Here is a 13,966-nt window from a genome sequence, read left to right on the forward strand (position 1 = left end):
TCAAGGTGTCATAAAAACAAGAAAACTTCCCTAAACAACGAGATTTCTGGCCAGGTGTGGTGGCTCACACCTGTAATTCCAGCACTTTGGGAGACTGAGGTGGGCAAATCACCTGAGGTCAGGAGTTCGAGACCAGCCTGGCCAACATGGTGAAACCCCCGTCTCTACTAAAAATACAAAATTAGCTGGGCATGGTGGTACATGCCTGTAATCCCAGCTACTCCGGAGGCTGAGGCAGGACAATCACTTAGAACCCGGGAGGTGGAGTGAGCAGAGATCGCGCTACTGTGCTCCAGCCTGGGTGACAGAGCGAGTCTCTGTCTCAAAAAAATAAATAAAATAAAACCAAGATTTCCATGCATCCCTTCTTTTGGTACTCTGAGGATTTTATATCTTAGGGCGATGCACAAAGTAAGATTTAGGATGGTTAAAAAGCCTACCTTTCTTTTGCAAGGGGTACAGAAATCTTGTGATTGCTAGCTCATTCAGATATTGAAGATCTGGACACAGATTTTTAAAAATTTATCCGTGCACATGTACCCCCTAGAAAGTCTGTGTTTAGCCCAGTTTGGAGACCATTCTCTAAATGAGGAGAAGTTATTACCTATAAAATGTGCTGAGGAAGGACAGGATCAGTTTTAGACCATTACCCTGGAATGAGTGTGGAAGACAGATTTGTGGGTGTCAGGAGTGCAGGGCACAGAGATACCAGCTAAGAAGTGATCGCAGTCATTGGGATCTGAAACAGGAGAGATTTTACAGCAGATACTGGGTAAAGAATTTGAGAAACGCTTCCAAGAGGCAGTGTTCAGCAGGACTGATGACCCACCAGATTCAGAGAGAAAAGGAAAGTAAGTAAAAAGTGACTATTTGACCCATTATAGTAAGGAATAAATATGCCCTTTAGAAATTTAATATGTAAGCAGCCTTCAAGGATAACACATTACAAAGTTATAAAAATTTCTGCAACCTTCAATTTTACCCTCTTTTAGCTGAACCTGACAGTGCAGCCTAGAGACTGTCCCTAAGTACTGTGGCTTCTGTTCCATCACAAGAGACCACACAATCCATGCATTTGCTGGGTCATGGGGGTGGCTATTTCATCCTAAGCTACAGTCAGGGCAAGTGAGAGAAAGAACAGTAAGGATTAGGAGGTACAGAGTCTAGGCCCAGCTCTGCCTCTACTTTCCTGTGTGACTTTGGACAAAACATTTAACCTCTCTGACCTTTACTTTTTGCATCTGGAAAACAGAAGATATCAATGAGATGATCTGCAAGGTTCCTTGCCTCCCTAGCCTTATTATAAGGCTCAAAAATCAATTGACTTTGGATAGGCCAACTCTGTAAGAGGAGTGAGAGAGTTAAGAAGTTGAGTGAAGAAGGTGACAGATTATGAAGACGAAATAGCTGCAGGGAGAGTCATAGGTGTAAATTGCTATAGGCTTGGGGGCTTTCTGCAACCCCTTGTTAGCACCTGGAGGAGGAAGGTGCTAATGATACTATGGGGACAAAACTGCAGATTATTATTAAGCAGTAGGCAATGGAAAACCCAAATTTACACTAATGTGATCTGAATCAATGCCAATGTCAACCCTGATGAAGGTCTTTGGGGGTGGGTGACAGCACTCTGAGAAGTTGAAAATGATGGCTAATAATAAAGCATGGAGTCAAACTAATATATACATTTCTCATTCTGTTCTTTATTAAAAGACTGCTATATTATCAAGTGCCTCTTTCCAGCTAAGGAATAGTGTGAATTATTTCCAAACAGTCTATAAACTAATGGACCATCTTCTTTTTCAGCAAGGAAAAGAAAGAGCATTGGTAGAGGTCTTTTGCATGCTCTACCTAGGCTGACATTCAGACTTAAGGGAGGGTTAGCTGACACAGAGCAAGAGGCTGGATTATTCAATAAAAGAGAAACAGAGGCATAGAGCCAGTAAACTGAGGCTGGAATCCCAGATACCTAAATAACAGTTCAATAGGACTGGTCTTCTAGACAGAGAATCCATGAATTCAGAGTAAAAGAGCCAGACAAACTGATTGCCTGACTCCACTGGGGGTAGGCAGAGCAGTTATTTTTTTCCACTTTTTCAAGTTCTGTAGTCTCACTTAGCAAAGCTCTGTGATCTCCAACCTAACCAATTCCGTTCCCAATCAGATACTGCATGTGAATGTGGTTGAAAAACAGATGTACTTTATTTCTCTAAGTGGATTATTCCTATTTGTCCCATGTGGAGCCCTTTGAAACAGCATGGACAACATTCCTCATACCCTTCTTCTCCTGTCCATCTGGAATGTTCTCGCCTCTCAATCCAAATTCCCCTTCCTACTTCATATTTTGAATCTCAATGTCGTTTTGAAACTACCCATCTCAACAAAAGTTTTGTAATTGTAATTGTTTATATTCCTGCAGCTGAGGGACATCTCCTACCCTTCGTTTTAATCCCCTATAATCCAAAGGACAGTTTGAGACACTTGTAGACACTCTTAGATCTGATTGGTTGATTGAAGAATATCCTACACAGATAGCCTCAGGACCCAGTTTACCAGGATTCAGAAGTGGCAAACTTATTTTTCCCATCCTTCATCCAGACCCAAATGCTGACACAGCAGCTCCAAGAGCAGAAGTAGCTTTCCCCCAGCATCAACCTGCTCTGCTACCACACCAGCCATCACCTAGTGTGGCCTCAGCTCCCAGCGTCTGACTCCAGTCAGGATGTACCAGAGAAAGTTCTCAAAAATTCCTCCTGGCAAGAGCCATGGGAGACAAAGCAAGACTCCAGTGTGTGTAGGAGAGGGTGGCCCTCATGAAGGAAGAAGAGGAAGAAGATGGTGACTGAGAATAAGGAGACGAGGACATGTTCGCACCGTGCGTGAGTCCTGCAGGGTAGGGTGACAGCCTGCAAGGCTGCCGAGAAAGTGCCTCATGATTCAAGGCACCTCGGGAAGAGGAGATATCACAGTTTGAACACCAGAAAAATGGAAACGTAGAATCAATCACAACTCAGGCCTCAGGAATTTAAGCACAGTCACCAGCAAAACCATGAACTAGAACATGTCTCATCCTCAGTCATCTCAACCGAAGTCACTCCCTTAAACACATCAGAGTGTGATAGAGTCCAGGTGTGAACAGCAAATTCCCCAGAATCATGTAGCAGTCACTGAGTTCATCTGAATAATGTGTGCTTTTCATAGGTTTTAATATATAAACACCATCTGGCACCAGCAATGCCTCCAAAGTAGTTGTGGGAAGAGAATACAGTCCATGTATTATAACAAATACCTGTCTTTATGTGATGCATGGCAAGTGGAGTGGGATACTTACAAAGGTCATTATAACTTAGTAGCCCACACATATATAAAGCCAACTTCAACATGTGAAGTTACTATGTGCCAAGCACTGTTTTAAATCATTTGCCAATATGGCCTCTTTTAACTCTCACACCTACTTTTATTAAATATTATCCCCAAATGAGAAATTCAAGTCGCAGGCAACCTATTGTCTTTCCAAAGGTCACCCTTTCATAAGGTCAGCTAAGGTGGAGTTATGATTTGATCCCAGAGTATTTGACTTCAAGGTGCATGATCTTAGCTGCCTTGCCCCACCCCTATGTCATCGTGCCTTTTAAGGAACAGGTGACAGAGATGACAGCAGCAGCAGCAGCAATTTCTCATCTGTCTTGTAGCTCCCTCTCAATCCCTTTCATCCAGAGCCTAGCTCCCCAGATCCTCCCAGCTTGGAACTCCTTAATCAACCTTATGCTCCTACTCTCAGAAAGCAAAATTGGAAGAAATATTTATAGGCTTATTGGTCTATTGTAGATAAATGATCGATAACAATCTATCTGCCAACTGTCTCTGAAATCATAATTACCACTAATAGAGATTCTTTTACTGACAATGAAATAGCATGTTCCTTCCTCCTCTTTGGAGGCCAGCTGGCATAGGTTTCATTTCCCACTCCCACCAAGCCAGGGACTGCCACAGTCTCTCAGTCTCTCAGAAAAGCAAGGGTCATCCTTCCTGGCTGACATCCTGAAAATCTAACATCTGCTCATTGATCTGCTGCCCACGCAAAAGTCAGCAAAAATGTAAACGTTTTCCAGAACTCTCTCAATATCAAATACTTTTCCATATCCACAAATGAGGGGTGGAAGGGGGAGAATCTACAAAGCTTATATCCAAATTTTGTCTTACTTTTCATAAATGGATATTATGAACATGCCATTTTTCCTAATTTGTGATCATCAGGAGAAAAATCATCTCAGGCTGCTGGAGCTTCAGGAGGATAATGCCTCTATTTCCCCATTGCTTGTTTTCTGGACTTGTACCCATGACAGCCTCCTTTGCCGCCCCTTGCAGCCCTCCTCCTATTCCTGATGTTCTTTCCTTCCTTCTCTCTCCCACCTAGACTGGAGGCGTCCGGAGCTGACTGTGTCCTCCTTAGTTGCTCTCCCTTGCCTTAATGGATATAATGTCACTTCAGGTGCATTTGAATAGACACTCAGTCTATGTTATTTACTTTGTTAAATATGAAATAGACTCTCCTGGATTGGGGGTAAAAATATGCTTTTGAAGAAGGAGTCAGTGGAGGCCCATATTTACAGGACATTTATTGCTGCCACTTTATGGGGAAAATTAGTCTTTTATGCTTTCAGTAATGATTCCCTAGGCCCTCTTTTCACACCAGCATGCTCATAAATTCCTTGTTTTTACAGCAGGGCAAAAATTTCTAAAGTGTTCTCTTCCTCACTTACCAGGATCACCTGCAGAGGATGGAGAGCCATCCCAGGAAGAGGATAGTGTGCTGGCCAGGGCCACGATGCCAACAGGCCTCTGGGTCCCCTCTGGACACTATTTCCAGGGATGAAGGGAATGTTGTGTAACTGAGGAAGCCCTTCTGGAGAGCACACATTCACTAGAAACATAGCTGGCTCTTTAAACAAGAGAAAGCCCAGGCATTGAGCAGGAAACGCCTGCACGAGCTCTCTAGGGGCTTTGCTGGAGTTGAATGATGCTAGCCAGACACATGCTGTTGAAAAGGTTCTCCTCATTCAGGGCATCTGGCCTCAGCATATCTCATCTCAAAGTGAGCCAGAAGTAACTGCTTTGAAACCTGGACAAGGTGCTCAGAGAAACCAGGCTATGCATCCTGTAGCACCTAAGATGTGCTTTCCAGGACCAGGGAACTTTCTATTGCCGTGCCCGGTGGCTGGTCCCCCTTTCCTCCTGGCTTAGCACTACTGGCTGAGCTGCCTTTACCACCTCACCCAAACTTAGTCATTTTAGACTCCCCAAAACATTACTCAAAGATGCCAGCAAGCGAAAATAAAACAAGAACTCTTTATGTCTGCTAGTAAGTCAATTCCTATTTACTTAAAAGGGGAAGAGGGCCATGTTGAGTCGGAAAACTACTACATTCTTACTTATGGTCAGCCTTGTGCTTTCAGGTTAATATAATGCTACAAATGTGGGAGGTCACGTCACCTAAGAATCAACTCTTCTCAGAGAAGAATATATATTCAAATTACATGACAGTCATGCTAAACTGTAGATTTGGATTCAGTGGGTCTGGTGTGAGATAAGAGATTCTACATTTCTGACAAACTCCTCATAGCAGCCCACACTCCTAGTTCACGTACTATTCGTTGAGTAGCAAGGTCTCAGGTAGAGAGCTATAGCATTGGATTGGACACGTTCGAGCTTGAATTCAGCTACTTATTATCCTCAGCATATTGGGTAAATTCTTTAAGTTCTGAGCTTCTATTTCTTCAACATGAAAAGTAAAACAAATAGTAATAATACTCATCCATCCTTCTTCCACTAGTTGATAGAGTTTTGGGTAAAAACATATGTGGAGGAGCCCTGAAGGCCCTAAAAATAGCTTATACAAATGTTAGTTATTGCTATTGACTCCTTTCAGCGATACTCACTGTTTTATGTGCTGAGTTACTCCCAGAGTTTGCTTAGCAATAGAAAGAAATGCTTTTTGCAATATAATCATATTGCAGAGATAGAATAAATGAGGAAGAAATTCCAAGAGGCTGCTTTTCTTCCATTGCCCCTTCAAAAGCCAGTGATAAAACAGACAGAGACAAATTACCTGTCCAGCTTTTAGAGCATTCTAGGGGAGGGAGATTCTACTACGTTCCTTGGCGGGCTGTTTAATTTCAAGTAGAAGAAAGAATTTCATGGTCGAATCATTACTGGGTCTATATCATCCCTATAACCAGTTGATTCAACAAAATCATCTGTTGTGTCTTGGATTTGGTATGAAGTCAACAAAATGGCAAATAGATGGGTTACATTTTTTTTCTAATCTCATTCAATGTATGTTGTTCAATTAAGCAGAAAAGGCATGGGCTTTAGGGTCAAATACGCCAAGTTTAATTCTGGGGTCCACAGCTTACTAATTATGTTGACTCTAAACAAATTGCTTGACCTCTCTGAGTCTTAATTTGCTCATCTGTAAAATGGGACTAAGAATATCCATCGTATAATATTCTGGAAAGTATTAGAAGAAATAATATGTAAAGTTCCTGACACCTGAAAGGTGGCCAGTAAATGTTAGATTCCTCCCTCTTTGTTCTGATTCTGTAACAAAAACAAAGAACAATTATAGAAATATTAAGTCAGCCAAGTTTTTAATACTCTAGCATTTTTAAAAGAATTTCTCATCTAACCCTCATGACAAGCCTTTTACTATTACTATCCCCATGTTAGAGAAGAGAAAACTGAGTTGCAGAGAAGTATCTTAGTCTGGCCCCACAGCCAGTAAGTACAATTTTGGAACAAGGTCCAAGGGGAACTGTAAGATGTTCCCCCTTATCCATGCATACTGATTCCCAGTCACCCCTTGAAAATAAACCTTCAATGAAAGCAGCATGCAATTCAGTTTTTCCCACTCTCAAAAGACTCTCTCATTTACTGTTTGTCTTGCAAGATTGTATAAAAGATGGTATAAAAGATGATCCTATAGAGTGTTGTTGACCATTAGCGCAATTTTGTGGAAAAGCCACAGGCCAAGGGCCGTTCAAATACAGCAAACAAAACAACAAACCTGTAAAGCAGGAAAATGACCAGTATGTCAATACATCTCATTTTGCATCCCTCTATAAATAGCAAACTTTAAATACATTGTGCTGTTTAGCTAGATAGATGGAAACAAGTTCATTATATTTTATATAGTTAGTGAAAGAACCCATAGCTTTAAAATGGATAGAAACTAGTCATTGTGTTTTATATAGTTGGGCAGTTTCCTTTATTTGGTTTTCTATTTTAAAGTTATAGGTTTTATTTTTAAATAAATTGCCAAATTCTTTGGATCTTCCTGCCTCCTACGAAAACTACTTCACCCTAACTTCTCTTTCTTCAAAAGACAGTTAAGAAGAAGGTAAGTGAAAGTTGGTTTTTAAAGAGTTCATTTTTACCATCACATATATGCAGAAACTGATGGAGAAGTAGGTTAATTTGACATCACGGGAGGTCTCAAAACTATGTGATCAGAAGCACAGAGATGAGTTGTTGTGTACCTGAACTCAGAATTCCAATTCCTGACTGATAGATGGATTGGTTGATTGATTGACTGACTGATTATACTAACATTTATTGGGAGTCAGTGATGTACAATTTGCTGCACAAAGGACTTAACATATTTTACTTTACTTAATCCTTCATAAAATGTTATGAGCTAAATGTTATTATCCCAATTTACAGATGAGGAAACTAAGTGTCAGAGAGTTTAGGCAACTTGCATCTATCTCTGACTGATTCTGAAGGCTCAGCTTTTAGCCATTCTGTGATAACTGCCCTTAGACTTTTTTATCCTTCTCTTTTCTTAAGCATATAGGTCTATAACACACACATGTACAAATGTACACACACACACACACACTCCACAAAATAATCAGTCACTAATTCAGACTCAAAAGAACATAGTAAGATTTACTCTCACACTTGTTCTGTTGCTAGAGGTGGATCATATAACTGCTTTCTACTAACTCCCTCAACTACCGAAGTCTATAAACCCACCAATAATGAAGCACAAGTTGAATCCAGGAGTTGCTCGAATAAATTAAACAATTGTTATTTTTATAACTTTAACACATCAAAGCTAAATCAAATACACAGGAGCTTTCCTAGAACAGTCTCTTCTCTGCATGTTAAGCAAAGGTAAGAGGTAACTCTTATGCAACCCTGGAAAAAGACATAGACATGAAAATGTTAGACTATCGCTGAGTATCAAAGACACTTGGCTGAGTTCTCCAAAGACAATTTGCAGCTGAAATTCTGTCCCCAGTGTAAATCAAACCCAAAATACTCCATAAGTCTTACTACACAGCCTCATTTCATTGTACTTTGACACGCTTCCATCAAGTTAAAGTCTAAAAGTTAAATGAATTTTATCCTCTTCTATTCACCATATTTCTGATCCCTCACCAAGAGAAATGAAATGGAAAGCCCTTATTACAGAGCCAGGCATATAGAAAAATGTGAAATTGAAACTTGGCTGTGATACTTTTTTAGGGTGATACGGTGGTTTGAAACAAACAGACTTTAAACCAACAAAGATCAAGAGACATAAAGGCGGCCATTACATAATGGTAAAGGGATCAATTCAACAAGAAGAGCTAACTATCCTAAATATATATGCACCCAATACAGAAGCACCCAGATTCACAAAGCAAGTCCTTAGAGACTTACAAAGAGACTTAGACTCCCACACAATAATAATGGGAGAATTTAACAACCCACTGTCAACATTAGACAGAGCAACAGGACAGAAAGTTAACAAAGATATCCAGGAATTGAACTCAGCTCTGCAAAAAGTGGACCTAATAGACATCTACAGAACTCTCCACTCCAAATCAACAGAATTTACATTCTTCACAGCACCACATCACACTTATTCTAAAATTGACCACATAGTTGGAAGTAAAGCACTCCTCAGCAAACGTAAAAGAACAGAAATTATAACAAACTGTCTCTCAGACCACAGTGCAATCAAACTAGAACTCAGGATTAAGAAACTCACTCAGCACCACTCAACTACATGGAAGCTGAACAACCCACTCCTGAATGACTACTGGGTACACATAACGAAATGAAGGCAGAAATAAAGATGTTCTTTGAAACCAATGAGAACAAAGATACAACATACCAGAATCTCTGGGACACACTTAAAGTAGTGTGTAGAGGGAAATTTATAGCACTAAATGCCCACAAGAGAAAGCAGGAAAGATCTAAAATTGACACCCTAACATCACAATTAAAGAACTAGAGAAGCAAGAGCAAACACATTCAAAAGCTAGCAGAAGCCAAGAAATAACTAATATCAGAGCAGAACTGAAGGAGATAGAGACACAAAAAACCCTTCAGAAAAATCAATGAATCCAGGAGCTGGTTTTTTGAAAAGATCAACGAAACTGATAGACCGCTAGCAAGACTAATAAAGAAGAAAAGAGAGAAGAATCAAGTAGATGCAATAAAAAATGATAAAGGGGATATCACCACCGACCCCACAGAAATACAAACTACCATCAGAGAATACTATAAACATCTCTACACAAATAAACTAGAAAACCTGGAAGAAATGGATAAATTCCTGGACACATACACTCTCCCAAGACTATACCAGGAAGAAGTTGAATCCCTGAATAGACCAATAACAGGCTCTGAAATTGAGGCAATAATTAATAGCCTACCAACAAAAAAAAGTCCAGAACCAGATGGATTCACAGCCGAATTCTACCAGAGGTACAAGGAGGAGCTGGTACTTTTTCCTTCTGAAACTATTCCGATCAATAGAAAAAGAAGGAATCCTCCCTAACTCATTTTATGAGGCCAGCATCATCCTGATACCAAAGCCTGGCAGAGACACAACAAAAAAAGAGAATTTTAGACCAATATCCCTGATGAACATGGATGCAAAAATCTTCAACAAAATGCTGGCAAACCGAATCCAGCATGACATCAAAAAGCTTATCCACCATGATCAACTGGGCTTCATCCCTGGGATGCAAGGCTGGTTCAATATATGCAAATCAATAAACACAATCCAGCATATACATAGAACCAAAGACAAAAACCACATGATTGTCTCAATAGATGCAGAAAAGGCCTTTGACAAAATTCAACAGCCCTTCATGCTAAAAACTCTCAATAAATTTGGTATTGACGGAACGTATCTCAAAATAATAAGAGCTATTTATGACAAACCCACAGCTAATATCATACTGAATGGGCAAAAACTGGAAGCATTCCCTTTGAAAACTGGCACAAGACAGGGATGCCCTCTCTCACCACTCCTGTTCAACACAGTGTTGGAAGTTCTGGCCAGGGCAATCAGGCAGGAGAAAGAAATAAATGGTATTCAATTAGGAGAAGAGGAAGTCAAATTGTCCCTGTTTGCAGATGACATAATTGTATATTTAGAAAACCCCATCATCTCAGCCCAAAATCTCCTTCAGCTGATAAGCAACTTCAGCAAAGTCTCAGGATACAAAATCAACGTGCAAAAATCACAAGCATTCTTATACACCAAAAACAGACAAACAGAGAGCCAAGTCATGAGTGAAGTCCCATTCACAATTGCTTCAAAGAGAATAAAAGACCTAGGAATCCAACTTAGAAGGGATGTAAAGGACCTCTTCAAGGAGAACTACAAACCACTGCTCAGTGAAATAAAAGAGGACACAAACAAATGAAAGAACATTCCATGCTCTTTCATGGATAGGAAGAATCAATATTGTGAAAATGACTATACTGCCCAAGGTAATTTATAGATTCAATGCCATCCCCATTAAGCTACCAATGACTTTCTTCACAGAATTGGAAAAAACTACTTTAAAGTTCATATGGAACCAAAAAAGAGCCCACATTGCCAAGACAATCCTAAGCCAAAAGAACAAAGCTGGAGGCATCACACTACCTGATTCCAAACTATACTACAAGGCTACAGTAACAAAAACATCATGGTACTGGTACCAAAACAGAGATATAGACCAATGGAACAGAACAGAGCCCTCAGAAATAATACTACACATCTACAACCATCTGATCTTGACAAACCTGACAAAAACAAGAAATGGGGAAAGAATTCCCTATTTAATAAACGGTGCTGGGAAAACTGGCTAGCTATATGTAGAAAGCTGAAACTGGATCCCTTCCTTACACCTTATACAAAATTTAATTCAAAATGGATTAGACACTTAAATGTTAGACCTAAAACCATAAAAACCCTAGAAGAAAACCTAGGCAATACCATTCAGGACATAGGCATGGGCAAGGACTTCATGTCTAAAACACCAAAAGCAATGGCAACAAAAGCCAAAATTGACAAATGGGATCTAATAAAATTAAAGAGCTTCTGCACAGCAAAAGAAACTACCATCAGAGTGAACAGGCAACCTACAGAATGGGAGAAAATGTTTGCAATCTACTCATCTGACAAAGGGCTAATATCCAGAACCTACAAAGAACTCAATCAAATTTACAAGAAAAATACAACCCCATCAAAAAGTGGGCAAAGGATATGAAGAGACATTTCTCAAAAGAAGACATTCATACAGCCAACAGACACATGAAAAAATGCTCATCATCACTGGCCATCAGAGAAATGCAAATCAAAACCACAATGAGATACCATCTCACACCAGTTAGAATGGCGATCATTAAAAAGTCGGGAAACAACAGGTGCTGGAGAGGATGTGGAGAAACAGGAACACTTTTACACTGTTGTTGGGAGTGTAAACTAGTTCAACCACTGTGGAAGACAGTGTGGTGATTCCTCAAGGATCTAGAACTAGAAATACCATTTGACCCAGCCATCCCATTACTGGGTATATTCCCAAAGGATTATAAATCATGCTGCTATAAAGACAGATGCGGGGAGACGCACCCGCTTCCAAAATGGCGGCGGCGGCGGCGGCCGTGTCTGGTGCGCTTGGCCGGGCCGGCTGGAAGCTCCTGCAGTTGCGGTGCCTGCCTGTGACCCGTTGCCGACCAGCCCTGGTGCCACATGCCTTCCATGCTTCAGCTGTGGGGCTAAGGTCTTCCGATGAGCAGAAGCAGCAGCCTCCCCCTTCATTTTCTCAGCAGCGTTCTGAGACACAGGGGGCAGGAAAACCTGATCCAGAGTCTTCTCATCCACCCCCCAGGTATACAGACCAGGGCGGCGAGGAGGAGGAAGGCTATGAAAGTGAGGAGCAGCTGCAGGACCGCATCCTGACGGCAGCCCTGGAGTTCGTGCCCACCCACGGGTGGACAGCAGAGGCGATTGCAGAAGGAGCCCAGTCTCTAGGTCTGTCCAGTGCAGCAGCCAGCGTGTTTGGGAAGGATGGCAGTGAACTAATACTGCATTTTGTGACCGAGTGCCATGCCCGGCTCACACGCGTGCTGGAAGAGGAGCAGAAGCTGGTACAGTTGGGCCAGGCCGAGAAGAAGAAGACAGACCAGTTCCTGAGGGATGCAGTGGAAACCAGACTGAGAATGCTGATCCCATACATTGAGCACCGGCCCCAGGCCCTCAGCATCCTCATGCTCCCTCACAACATCCCATCCAGCCTGAGCCTGCTCACCAGCATGGCGGATGACATGTGGCATTACGCTGGGGACCAGTCCACTGATTTTAACTGGTACACCCGCCGAGCCATGCTGGCTGGCATCTACAACACGACAGAGCTGGTGATGATGCAGGACTCCTCTCCAGACTTTGAGGACACTTGGCGCTTCCTGGAAAACCGGATTAATGATGCAATGAACATGGGCCACACTGCCAAGCAGGTAAAGTCCACAGGAGAGGCACTGGTGCAAGGACTCATGGGTGCAGCGGTGACGCTCAAGAACTTGACAGGTCTAAACCAGCGTCGGTGAGAGGAAAGGGTGTAAGCTACAATGCCTAGAAGAGAATGAGTGGACAGATTGAAAGAGCTTTGAAAAGTATGAAGTGCCATCCGTGTAACGTGGTGTTCATGAGAACACACTAAAGGACCCCTGAGACACTACCACAGCCACCTGGAAACCACAAGGCATTTGATGCTACCGTTCTGGTCAGGGATTGGGCCGCTTCTTCAGTTCCTAATACCAGACCAAGCCTCCTGATGCCTTTCTGCACTGCAATTGTGTGATTGAAAAATGAGATGTTCATCCAAGCAGTCAAGCCACAGAAACCCAGCATGTCCCTGTTACGATCTCATGGGCACCTTGATCATGTCTTAACCTTCCATTAACCTTGGGGCTCCCAAGCCAGAGTCAAGGTGACGCATGCCTCATGCCACCTCAAGGTGACAGCTCATCCCCAGCACAGCACAGGCGTGTGCACACAGAGGTGTTCCTTGCACCCCCCTTCCCTCTCAGGTGTCCTGAGATGCTACTCCTGGGAAACCCCTCAGAAAACTGCCTCACCTGAGACAAGTGCCTGCTGGACAGAGGTGTGATCCCAGGCCTGGTGTCATATGACACCAGCATGCATCGCAGGATTAGTGTATTTTGAGTCTAAAAATAATAAATATGTTTGAAGTAGAAAAAAAAAAAAAGACAGATGCACACATATGTTTATTGCTGCAGTAGTCACAATAGCAAAGACTTGGAACCAACCCAAATGTCCATCAATGGCAGACTGGATTAAGAAAATGTGGCACATATACACCATGGAATACTATGCAGCCATAAAAATGGATGAGTTCTGGCCGGGCGCGGTGGCTCAAGCCTGTAATCCCAGCACTTTGGGAGGCCGAGGCGGGCGGATCACAAGGTCAGGAGATCGAGACCACAGTGAAACCCCGTCTCTACTAAAAATACAAAAAATTAGCCGGGCGCGGTGGCGGGCGCCTGTAGTCCCAGCCACTCAGGAGGCTGAGGCAGGAGAATGGCGGGAACCCGGGAGGCGGAGCTTGCAGTGAGCCGAGATCGCGCCACTGCACTCCAGCCTGGGCAACAGCGTGAGACTCCGTCTCAAAAAAAA

At 42.3% G+C, this 13,966-nt stretch overlaps 1 pseudogene across 1 annotated transcript; it reads left to right on the plus strand.

Annotated features, from left to right (window-relative positions):
• The first annotated feature begins 11,891 nt into the window (after nt 1–11,891).
• On the plus strand, nt 11,892–13,538 carry LOC715179 (ubiquinone biosynthesis protein COQ9, mitochondrial pseudogene; annotated as a pseudogene). The gene has a single exon (XR_001440096.3). The product of XR_001440096.3 is annotated as a ubiquinone biosynthesis protein COQ9, mitochondrial pseudogene (transcript).
• The last annotated feature ends 428 nt before the right edge of the window (nt 13,539–13,966 follow it).

Source organism: Macaca mulatta, chromosome 15 (genome assembly GCF_049350105.2).
Source record: "Macaca mulatta isolate MMU2019108-1 chromosome 15, T2T-MMU8v2.0, whole genome shotgun sequence".
Lineage (NCBI taxonomy): Eukaryota > Metazoa > Chordata > Mammalia > Primates > Cercopithecidae > Macaca > Macaca mulatta.